The sequence below is a fragment of the Onychomys torridus genome, chromosome 5 (assembly GCF_903995425.1).
Source record: "Onychomys torridus chromosome 5, mOncTor1.1, whole genome shotgun sequence".
Taxonomy (NCBI): Eukaryota; Metazoa; Chordata; class Mammalia; order Rodentia; family Cricetidae; genus Onychomys; species Onychomys torridus.
In genome coordinates, this window is record NC_050447.1 from 32,991,725 (window position 1) to 33,002,286 (window position 10,562).

Genomic DNA, 10,562 nt, shown 5'->3' on the forward strand with positions numbered 1-10,562 from the left:
CTGGTCTACATAGCAAGTTCCAGGCTAGCCAGAGGTACACAGTGAAACCCTGTCACCAAAACAAAACAACAATAACAAAAAGGATTAACAATCATACTTAACACTTAAGATTACTTCTAGGATTAAAATGGGAAGGACTTGTCCTAGCCCTGGCTCTAAGGGAACAAATTGTGTTTGCATTACCTTGCTCATTCTGCAAGGCAAAGATGCATGGAAAATGCTGTGGGTCTTTTGAGTTCTGGGAAGGAGGACAGGAAGGAAGGCTAGTAGATAATGGAAGCTTAAGTAGTGGATTCCAAGAAAGGAAAGCTAGGGATGGAAGGTCAATGGGGAGGCTACGTCAGCAGCGCAGAGCAGGTGGAGAGGACAGAACAATAGGCAGTTCCACTGCTTTTAGAGTCAGGATAACCGGGGAGCTGGTCAAAACAGAAATTCCTGAGCCTACTCCAAGGTGTTTGTTTTTTTGGAGTCAGGGTCTTACTATGTAGCTCTAGCTAGCCTGGAACTTGATATGTAGACCAGGCTGGCCTCAAACTCATAGAGTTTTACCTGTCTGTACTGTGCCCCTGCTCCCAGTGATGGGATTAAAGGCATATGCCACCACACCCACCTACTCCAAAAGCTTTGACTTAGCAAGTATCTGGGGGCCAAAAATGCTAGTAAGCACAGTTTGGGAAGTGGGAACAATTAGGCATTTGTTCTGTAGGAGCAATCGAGTCAAGAGTTTGTCCCCATTTGGCCGCTTGACTGGACAAATTGACAGGGTGGTTATACTACCTGGGATGAATGGAGGGGGCTGATTAATCCAAGTCTTAAAGGGGAAAGGTGTGTGTGTGTGTGTGTGTGTGTTGTTCAGATGTCCTTTAGAAAGCATCTACTTTGATATTTGGAAATAGGTCTCTCACTGGCTTGGAGTTTGTTAAGAAGGCTAGGCAGCTGGCTAGCCAGTGAACCCCAGGATCTGCCTGTCTCTGCTTCCCCAGCAAAGATTACAAGTGTGTGTCACCATGCTTAGCTTTAAAAAGTGCTCTAAGGAAGCCAGGCGGTGGTGGTGGTGGTGGTGGCCCCCACCTGTAATCCCAGCACTCGGGAGGCAGAGGCAGGCCTCTGTGAGTTCGAGGCCAGCCTGGTCTACAGAGCTAGTCCACGACAGGCTCCAAAGCTACAGAGAAATCCTGTCTTGAAAAACCAAAAAAAAAAAAAAAAAAAAGTGTTCTACGGATCAAACTCAAGGCTTTATACTTGTAAGGCAAACACATTACCCACAGAGCTATCTCCCCAGCTTCCCTCCATCTTTAAAAAAAAAAGAGAGAAAAAAAGGACAGAATTTTGTTATAAAGCTGTCTTGACTGGAACTTTTTTACTCTTACATAGACCAGGCTAGCCTTGAACATGTGATCTTCCAGCCTTTTCATGTCAAGTGCTAGCATAAGAGGAGTATACCGCAGCACCAGGCTAAAAGGAGGATTTTGATGATAATGAGGGCCTTCTAAGTTAGAGAAGATGGCATGAAACAAAAGACTTTTAGTTAGCTGTGTTCCCAAGAGTGGTCTGGGACCTAGGTTAAAAGGCTACAATGCCTCTGGTGGCCTTGGATGCCATACCAAGGAGCCTGGGTTTATTTAGGTCAAAGATGAGAGCAGTCTGGAGCATTTGAGGTATTGGTTGTCTTTGCTGTTTACAGTGAAAGACCCCCGGAGAGGTCTCCCCTCAGGAGAGACCCCCGGCTCAAGGAGCACGCAGTGACCACAGATCAGATGCAACAGCACGAGGTTTATTTAAACACAGGTACCTGGGGCAACCAAGTCTCTCGGAAAACTTGCGCGCCTCTGGGTTGGTAAGATGGGTTTTTATAGCAAGAAGCGCGGGAAAGCATTAGTCAAAGGGTTCTGATTGGATAATTTAAACAAGGCGCGAATGGTTACAAAGCTCTGATTGGACAATTCAAGTGAGGCGCGAATAGTCAAAGGGTTCTAATTGGACAAAGCTCTGTCAAAGTGAGGCGCGAATATATGAGCATAAATCAAATGGGGCGTGAACTCAGGCTCAGGGCGGTTTGTGGGTTTTTCCCTTGGTAACCAGATATGTGTGTTGGCTCAACCCCTATCTAGAATTCCAGCTGCTCTGGCCCTCCCGCACTGACGCCAGGCAGTCTGCCCCTGACATCCTGCTTATCTATCGGCTATCTGGGCTGCGGTGGGGCCATTCTATTTCCTGGAACTGTCTTTTGTTCCCTTATAAGCCTTGCAAACATAGCATTACTATAGGGGTGCCGGGGGGTCTTTCATTCCCCCATTTTCTTTTTAACTAAATGGAATCTTTCATTTACTGAGGTGCATAAAGGTGAGGGGCCAGGGGTGGTGTCTCAGTCTCTGACTGATGGAGTCGTTGATATTGTTGAGTTAGTACCAGAGTCTGAACCACCGAAATTCTCTCCTTAATAAATTGAATGAGCCTGTTTAAAATGCAAGGGCCAAACATCAAAATAAGCACAAGAATCAGCAGGGGGCCCATGATGGTCGATATGAGGGTGGTGAGCCATGGGGACCTGCGGAACCATCCCTCGAACCATCCTTGTTGTTCCTCAAAATATCTCTGTCTCTGCTTCAACCACTCTCTGAGTTTCGCCATGCTATCTCTGACCAAACCTGTATGATCAGCATAGAAACAGCATTCTTCCTTTAGAGCGGCACATAGTCCCCCCTCCTGTAGAAACAGGATGTCCAGTCCCCTACGATTCTGGAGTACTACCTCAGAGAGAGAGGTTAGGGACTTTTCTAAGGCACTTATAGATTCCTCCAGAGCCTGTATATCCTGGTTCATGGCGGCTTGGAGCTGTTGGATGTGTTGAGTTTCAACTAGGGCAGTTGCTCCTGTTCCTATCCCAGCCGCAACTCCCCCCATAGTGAGACCTCCTAACATAAGGGCTAAGGTCAGGGACACAGGTTCCCTCTTGGTTCGGGCGGGTCCCATCTCAAATTGAGCATAAATGTCTTCAGGCTCATGATAGGTTATCCTGGGAAACAGTTCTATTAATACACAAAAGCTGGACTCATTGCCTTGTAGTAATGACCAGGATGCACAGTGGGTGAGTCCCGTGTCGCATGCCCAGTAAGTTCCATTAGGACTAATGGAATATCCGGTTCCCGAGGTCACAATAGTATTACAGAGGCCACGATGGGATGGGGGAGGATTCCCCAGGCATAATCCCTGTCCAGATACTTCTGACAGAGTCAGCTTATGTTGGGTCTCTCTCAGGCATCGAGCGGGGGGGGGGGGTGTCCAGCTGGGAGTGCGGGCCCTGTACTGCTACCCCTTCATAATAGGGAGGGAGGGAGAGTAAACATAGCCAACATTCCTGAGTTCGGTTAGGCTGGGTGGCATTTAGGGTGGAATAGGCTCCTTGCAGTAGACCAAGGAGTCGATCCCCTGTTCCTAGGCGGGTCCTGGCGGGGGCCGCAGTTGTTGGGGCTGCAGTTATGTTGGGAACATTCATATTGGGTGACATAGTGGGAGTGGGGAGTTGCTTACCCTGTCCTGTCTGGGACGGGGGTTTCTGATCTGAGAGGACCGAGTTGGGACCAACTGACAGGGGGGTGGTTTCTGCCTTGAGCTGAATTTTGAAGGTCAGGCCTTTGTTAAACCCTGTCATATAAAACCTGAGTCCCCAAGTATGCCCGGACTGCCATCCTCTGTCCTCCTTGCCCTTTTCAGTGAAAGAGATAACAATGGGTAAGGGGACAGTTCCCTCAGTGCTGACTGTACATTTGTTGGGGCTGGAATAATTTTTAGACACCATTATCAGGTCCCAACTAGAGCTGGGCTTCCAATAGGCCCCGCCGGTGGTCTCACATCCCCATTGTTTGCAGAAGAATTCCTCATATCCCCCACATCTACGGGCCTCATTCCGGTTGCGGCCATCACGGGGACAGACATAAAAGTCATAAGTGGACAAGGAACAACGGGTGTCTGCATTGATACATCCAGGTCCCCTCTGTGGGAGATGGCCTCGTCCTCCCCCAGGCCTGATTGACCGGGCCGTGCAAACCGGGAAGTCAGAGTGACTCAAATGAGCAATGTCCCAAGCGTCCAGGCCCGCTACCAGCTGGCAAATATCGGGAGTTAGGGGGGGCCACCAGGTGTGGGGGGCATGGTTAGCTGTGACCATATGGTCTCCCCGGTTTGGGATATAACTTGCCAAATGAGCCTTTTAACCTGGTGAGGGGACCCTGACCCCAGGGTTGGGAGAGGGGTAAGAGTAAGGAGGAGAATCAGGCACGAGAGAGTCTTATCTTCAGTGGATTTTGAGTGCGCTGTACCTTCCATGTGGACTCCTTGGCGCTGGTCGGGTCAATCTCCTTAGCAGCCTTCACGTGGGAGGCGTGGACCCAGGCAGCAATCCTGTCGACCTTGAGAGCGGTTGGTGTGGTCAGCAGGACGGTGTATGGTCCCTTCCACCATGGTTCCAAATTCTTGGTCTGGTGTCGCCGAACCCAGACGGAGTCCCTGATCTGGAAGGGATGAGGGACTATTGGGTGGTCCAGTTGCTCTCGGTAGGCTGCTGCCAGAGGTTTCCAAACTTCCTTCTGTACCAGCTGGAGGGCCTGGAGGTGTGCCTCTAAGGTAGGGCTGGTAGCGAAGGACAAAATGTCAGGATGAAGGAAATTCACAATAGGTGGGGGGGCCCCATATATAATTTCAAAGGGAGTCAAACCATAGGGTCCGGGGGTATTCCGGGCCCGGTAAAGGGCTAAAGGGAGTAGGAGCACCCAGTCTCTAGAGCCAGTTGCAAGCGTTAATTTGGTCAAAGTCTCCTTAATGGTTCTATTAGCTCGTTCTACCTGTCCTGAGCTCTGGGGCCGGTATGCACAATGAAGCTTCCAATCAATCCCCAGCAATCTGGCCACCCTCTGACTTACCTGGGAGACGAAGGCAGGCCCATTATCGGACCCCATTACCTGGGGCATCCCATATCTGGGAAAAATGTCCTCCAACAGCTTTTTGGCCACGACGTTGGCTGTTTCCTTCTTGGTGGGGAATGCTTCCATCCATCCAGAAAAGGTGTCCACAAAAACCAGGAGGTAACGGTAGCCATAGAGTCCGGGCTTTACCTCTGTGAAATCTATTTCCCAATGAGTCCCAGGGCGATGGCCCCTTAGGCGGGTTCCCTTGCCTAAGTGGGCCTTTCCGGGGTTCACTTGGGTGCATGCTGGACAGCTAGAGGTCACTTGCTGGAGTATTTGGTCCTGGTTCAGTAGTATAGCCCCAGAAGTCTCGTCGGCCAGTAGGGCCTTCATTTTGCCCTTGCCTAGATGGGTCAGTGCATGAAGGAACTTGAGCATGTATTGGGTATGGGAAGTAGGCATGACTAGTTTGTCTTCTTTTGTATAAGCCTGCTTCTCAGAGTCCCATTCCGCCCCCATTTTCTTTGCTAGCTCATGGTCCTCAGGGCTGTAGGGCATAGGGCCTCTGCCAGGCGGCGGGTGACCCTGCAGGAGCATCAGCTGCCCTTCCTTGGGTGGTTGGGAGGCTGCGGCTCGGGCGGTTAGGTCAGCCAGCCTGTTTCCCCGAGCCACTGCTGTGTTCCCCTTTTGATGCCCTGGACAGTGCATTATACTGAGCTGCCGTGGGAGGAATAGTGCTTGTAGGAGATCCAGAATCTCCTTTTTATTCTTGATTCCTTTACCTTCTGAAGTCAGGAGGCCCCTTCGTCTGTAGATTTCTCCATGCATATGAGCAGTGGCGAAGGCATATCTGCTGTCAGTATAGACTGTGAGTCTCTTACCTTCTGCCATCCAGAGGGCCTGGGCGAGTGCGATCAGCTCCGCTCTCTGGGCCGATGTTCCAGCCGGCAACGGCGAGGCCCAGACCACCTCTGACTCAGTGGTGACAGCTGCTCCTGCTCTTCTCGTCCCTTCCTCGAGGAAGCTGCTCCCGTCCGTGAACCAGACATAGTCTGAGTCCTTTAATGGTTGATCGGTCAGGTCTGGACGGGTACCGTGCGCTTCCGCCAGGATCTGGAGGCAATCATGCTCCCCCGAGGAGGCAGGCAGGGGTAGTAGGGTGGCCGGATTGAGGGAGACTGTGGGGCCGAAAGTCACTCGGTCGGTATCTAGCAGCAAGGCCTGATAATGAGTCATTCTGGAGTTGGAGAGCCATCTGTCTGGGGGCTGCCGGACTAGGGCTTCCACCGCATGGGAGGATAGCACAGTCATTGGCTGACCCAGAGTCAGTTTACCCGCATCCTTGAGCAGGACTGCAATAGCGGCCACCATGCGTAAGCAAGGGGGCCATCCAGTGGCTACCGGGTCCAATTTCTTGGATAGATAGGCCACCGGCCTCCTCCAGGGCCCCAGTTTTTGCACTAATACCCCTTTGGCAAAACCTGAGTTCTCATCCACGAATAGTTCGAAGGGCTTAGTTAGATCTGGTAGGCCCCGGGCTGGTGACTCGAGCAATGCTCTCTTAATTTGTTGGAAGGCCTGTTGATGTTCTTCCTCCCATCGGAACATAATTTCCGGCTTAGTGAGAGGATACAGGGGGGCAGCCAGTTCAGCAAACCCAGGAATCCAGAGGCGGCAGTAGCCGGCCGTGCCCAAAAATTCTCGGACTTGCCGAGGGCCCTTGGGAGGGGGGATTGAGACAATTGCCTCTTTTCTGGCCTCGGTCAGCCATCTTCGCCCTCCCTCCAGGGTGTAGCCCAAATAGATAACTTTGTTTTGGCATATCTGGGCCTTTTTGACTGAGGCCCTGTAGCCCTTCTCCCCAAGCCTGGTCAGCAGAGCCTGAGTTCCTTCCAAGCATTCAGTCCGGCTCCTGGCGGCCAAGAGGAGGTCATCTATGTACTGGATCAGAGTCAAGGTTGGGTGCTCTACCCGGAATCCGGCTAGATCTGCATGGAGGGCCTCATCAAAGAGTGTTGGGCTATTCTTGAACCCTTGAGGGAGCCGGGTCCAGGTCAGCTGTCCTGAAAGCCCGATTTCTGGGTCCCTCCATTCAAAAGCAAACAGTAGCTGGCTCTGAGGATGCAGTCTCAAGCAAAAGAAAGCATCTTTTAGATCCAGCACCGTATACCAAGTATGGGTCGGTGGGAGGGTGCTGAGGAGGTTGTAGGGGTTAGGTACTGTGGGGTGTATGTCTTCTACCCACTTATTGACCTCCCTTAAGTCCTGGACCGGTCTGAATTCCCCCGTGCCTGGTTTCTTGACGGGTAAGAGGGGAGTATTCCAGGGAGATCGGCAGGGTTTGAGCACTCCCTGGTCTATTAGCCGCCGGATGTGGGGTTTAATCCCCTCCTGCGCTTCCCGAGACATGGGGTACTGTCTGATTGAGATTGGGGCTGCGGAGGCCTTCAATGAAATGACGAGGGGCGGCTGGTCGTGCGCAAGCCCCAAGCCTCCTGTTTCTGCCCATACCTGTGGAAACCTGTCTAGCCAGTCCTGCATCTCACCCGGTGGTTCTTCAGGGGGCTCAGGCTCGAAAAGGCGGTATTCTTCTTCCAGATTTAGGGCAAGGACTTGTAAAGGGGTTCCCCCAGGCCCCGTGACCGTGGGTCCTCTTTCATCAAAGTAAATCTGTGCTTTTAATTTGGTCAGTAAGTCCCGGCCCAGCAACGGGTGAGGGCAGTCGGGTATATGTAGGAAAGAATGGGTTACTTGCCCCGACGCCAACTGGACTTTTCTTTCAGTCGTCCACCGGTATCTCCTACTACCGGTGGCCCCCTGGACCAAGGCGGAACGGTCACTGAGGGGGCCCCCAGTATGGGTCAGGACCGAATGTTGGGCCCCCGTATCAACTAGGAAGGTTATGGGTTGCCCCCCGATCTTGAGGGTTATCCGAGGCTCAGGGGGGGGCTCCTGGCCTGGACCCCCCTAGTCTTCCAGATTAAGGAGGTCCACAGCCTTGGGTCTGGGTCGTCGGGGTCCCTGTGGTCTCTGTGGGCATTCCCGAGCCCAATGTCCTTTTCCCTTGCAGTATGCACACTGGTCCTTTTCCAAGGGGGGTCGCCTTCGTTCTCCCATCCTAACTCCCTCTCTGTCCTGACCCTGCAACACTACGGCGGCCAGTGTCTTGATCTCCTTGTGTCGTCTCTTGTCCCTCTCATCCTGCTTCTGCCACATCCTCTCCTCCCTTTCCTCCGGGGTTTCCCTCTTGTTAAATACTTTCTCTGCCTCCTTCAGCAGATCCGAAAGATTCAGTGTCGACAGTCCTTCTAACCTCTGTAACTTAGTCCTGATATCTGGGCTCGACTGGTAGATAAATGACAGGATAACTCCTGGCGCCTGCCCTGGGTCCTCTGGATCATAGGGGGTGTACATTCTATAAGCCTCTTTTAGCCTTTCTAAGAATGCGGCAGGCGTCTCCTCCCTTCCCTGGATAGTGCTTCTTACCTGGGCCAAATTAGTGGGCCGCCTAGCAGCGGCACGGAGACCCGCTAAAAGCAACTGGCGATAGAGACGTAGGTGTCCCCTACCTTCATCGGTGGTATAATCCCAATTCGGGCTCGTGAGGGGAAAGGCTATGTCAATGAGATTGGGGAGCTGGGTAGGTCTCCCATCTTCGCCGGGGACCAGCTTCCGTGCTTCCAGGAACACCCGCTGCTTCTCCTCCACAGTCAGGAGGGTCTGCAAAAGCTGTTGGCAGTCATCCCAGGTTGGCCGATGGGTCACTAGGATAGACTCAATCAAGTTGGTTAATGCCATGGGATCTTTGGAAAACGGGGGGTTAAATTGTTTCCAGTTATAGAGATCAGAGGCCGAGAATGGAGATGGCGGCCGGGCCCTTCTCTGAGGGGAAAGGCCTTGGATTCCAGGGGGGTGTCATCCCGGCGGGCCCGAAGGCGACCGGCGATGGGTGAGGGAGCCGGGGTCCCCCCTGTGTCCCCGCCAGTTGCCATCCTCTCAGGGGCTGCTGCCCCTCCGATGGCCGTCATCCCTGTTTCCGGTCCCGCGGCTGGCGCGGCCAGTGCCACGCGATAAGGCGGTGGCTCAGCTGTTAGGAGGTCAATGAGGGGAGAGTCTAGGTCGGAGGGGAGGACGGAAGGCTTGAGAGCCTCTTTGTGGGGAAGTATAGGGTATAAAGAGGAGGAAGAAATCGCAGGAGGTGCGGAGGGCGGGGGAGAAGCCAAAGGGGTTGTAGAGGGACCTAGGAGGAAGGGCTTGACCCATGGAAATGGGTTTTCTACCAGGGATCTCCAGATGGCTATGTAGGGGACCTGGTCCGGGTGCCCGTGGGGTTTGGGGGCAAAAATCTTCCCTTCAACCTGTGAAATCAAAGAGAGGTTAAAGGAGCCCTCTCGGGGCCAGCCGACACCCATCATAACCCATTCGGCCTCGCAGAGAGTGGTCCATTTATTCTTTTTGATGATGACTCCTTCATTGTTGCCACGGCCTTTTACGTCCGACCAGCGGTCGAGAGTGAGGCTCAGGGGCGTAGCGACGGTTTGTCCCATTCTGGTGTCTAGATAAAGAAGAATTAGGCAGCAAACAAGAAACAGACAAACAACAGACGTTACAACAAATCGCGCTGCGCGGCTTCGGCGCAAAACCGAAAGCAAGAACTCAGTCGGGGATTGGGAGGGTTTGCGCCCCCCGTCCCCTGCCAACACCACGTATCCCTCGGATACCTGGGAGGCCCCGAAAAACCGTGCCCCAAAGGGGACTTCAGACTCCCATGGAACGTCTTCCAGGGTTGGTGAGCGAAGTCCGGGCTCGTCAGCCCCTTCAGCCTCACCCCGATACAGAGCACTAGGGGAGATACCCTAGTGCGGGACTCAGGCGGCCCGGCCTCACTACAAGTCTGCCTGCCTCCTCTCCCGGCACTACAATCAGGTGGCCCGGCCTCACGGCAAGTCTGCCTGCCTCCTCTCCCGGCACTACAATCAGGCGGCCCGGCCTCACGGCAGACCTTGCCCGCCTCCTTTCCTGGTCCCTCCGGACGCTGCGCAGGAACAGAGCTCAAACATAGAAACAGGCAGCACAGAGACAAAACGGACACAGGACGGCTCGAGCTTAAACATAAATACCGAGGCCGGCTGGCTTACCTCCTGATGGTGGGTTGGTGGTCCGTGAGTAGAGGGTCTCTGCCTCCTGGCTGGCTCGCCAAATGAAAGACCCCCGGAGAGGTCTCCCCTCAGGAGAGACCCCCGGCTCAAGGAGCACGCAGCGACCATGGATCAGATGCAACAGCACGAGGTTTATTTAAACACAGGTACCTGGGGCAACCAAGTCTCTCGGAAAACTTGCGCGCCTCTGGGTTGGTAAGATGGGTTTTTATAGCAAGAAGCGCGGGAAAGCATTAGTCAAAGGGTTCTGATTGGATAATTTAAACAAGGCGCGAATGGTTACAAAGCTCTGATTGGACAATTCAAGTGAGGCGCGAATAGTCAAAGGGTTCTAATTGGACAAAGCTCTGTCAAAGTGAGGCGCGAATAGTCAAAGGGTTCTAATTGGACAAAGCTCTGATTGGACAATTCAAAGTGAGGCGCGAATAGTCAAAGGGTTCTAATTGGACAAAGCTCTGTCAAAGTGAGGCGCGAATATATGAGCATAAATCAAATGGGG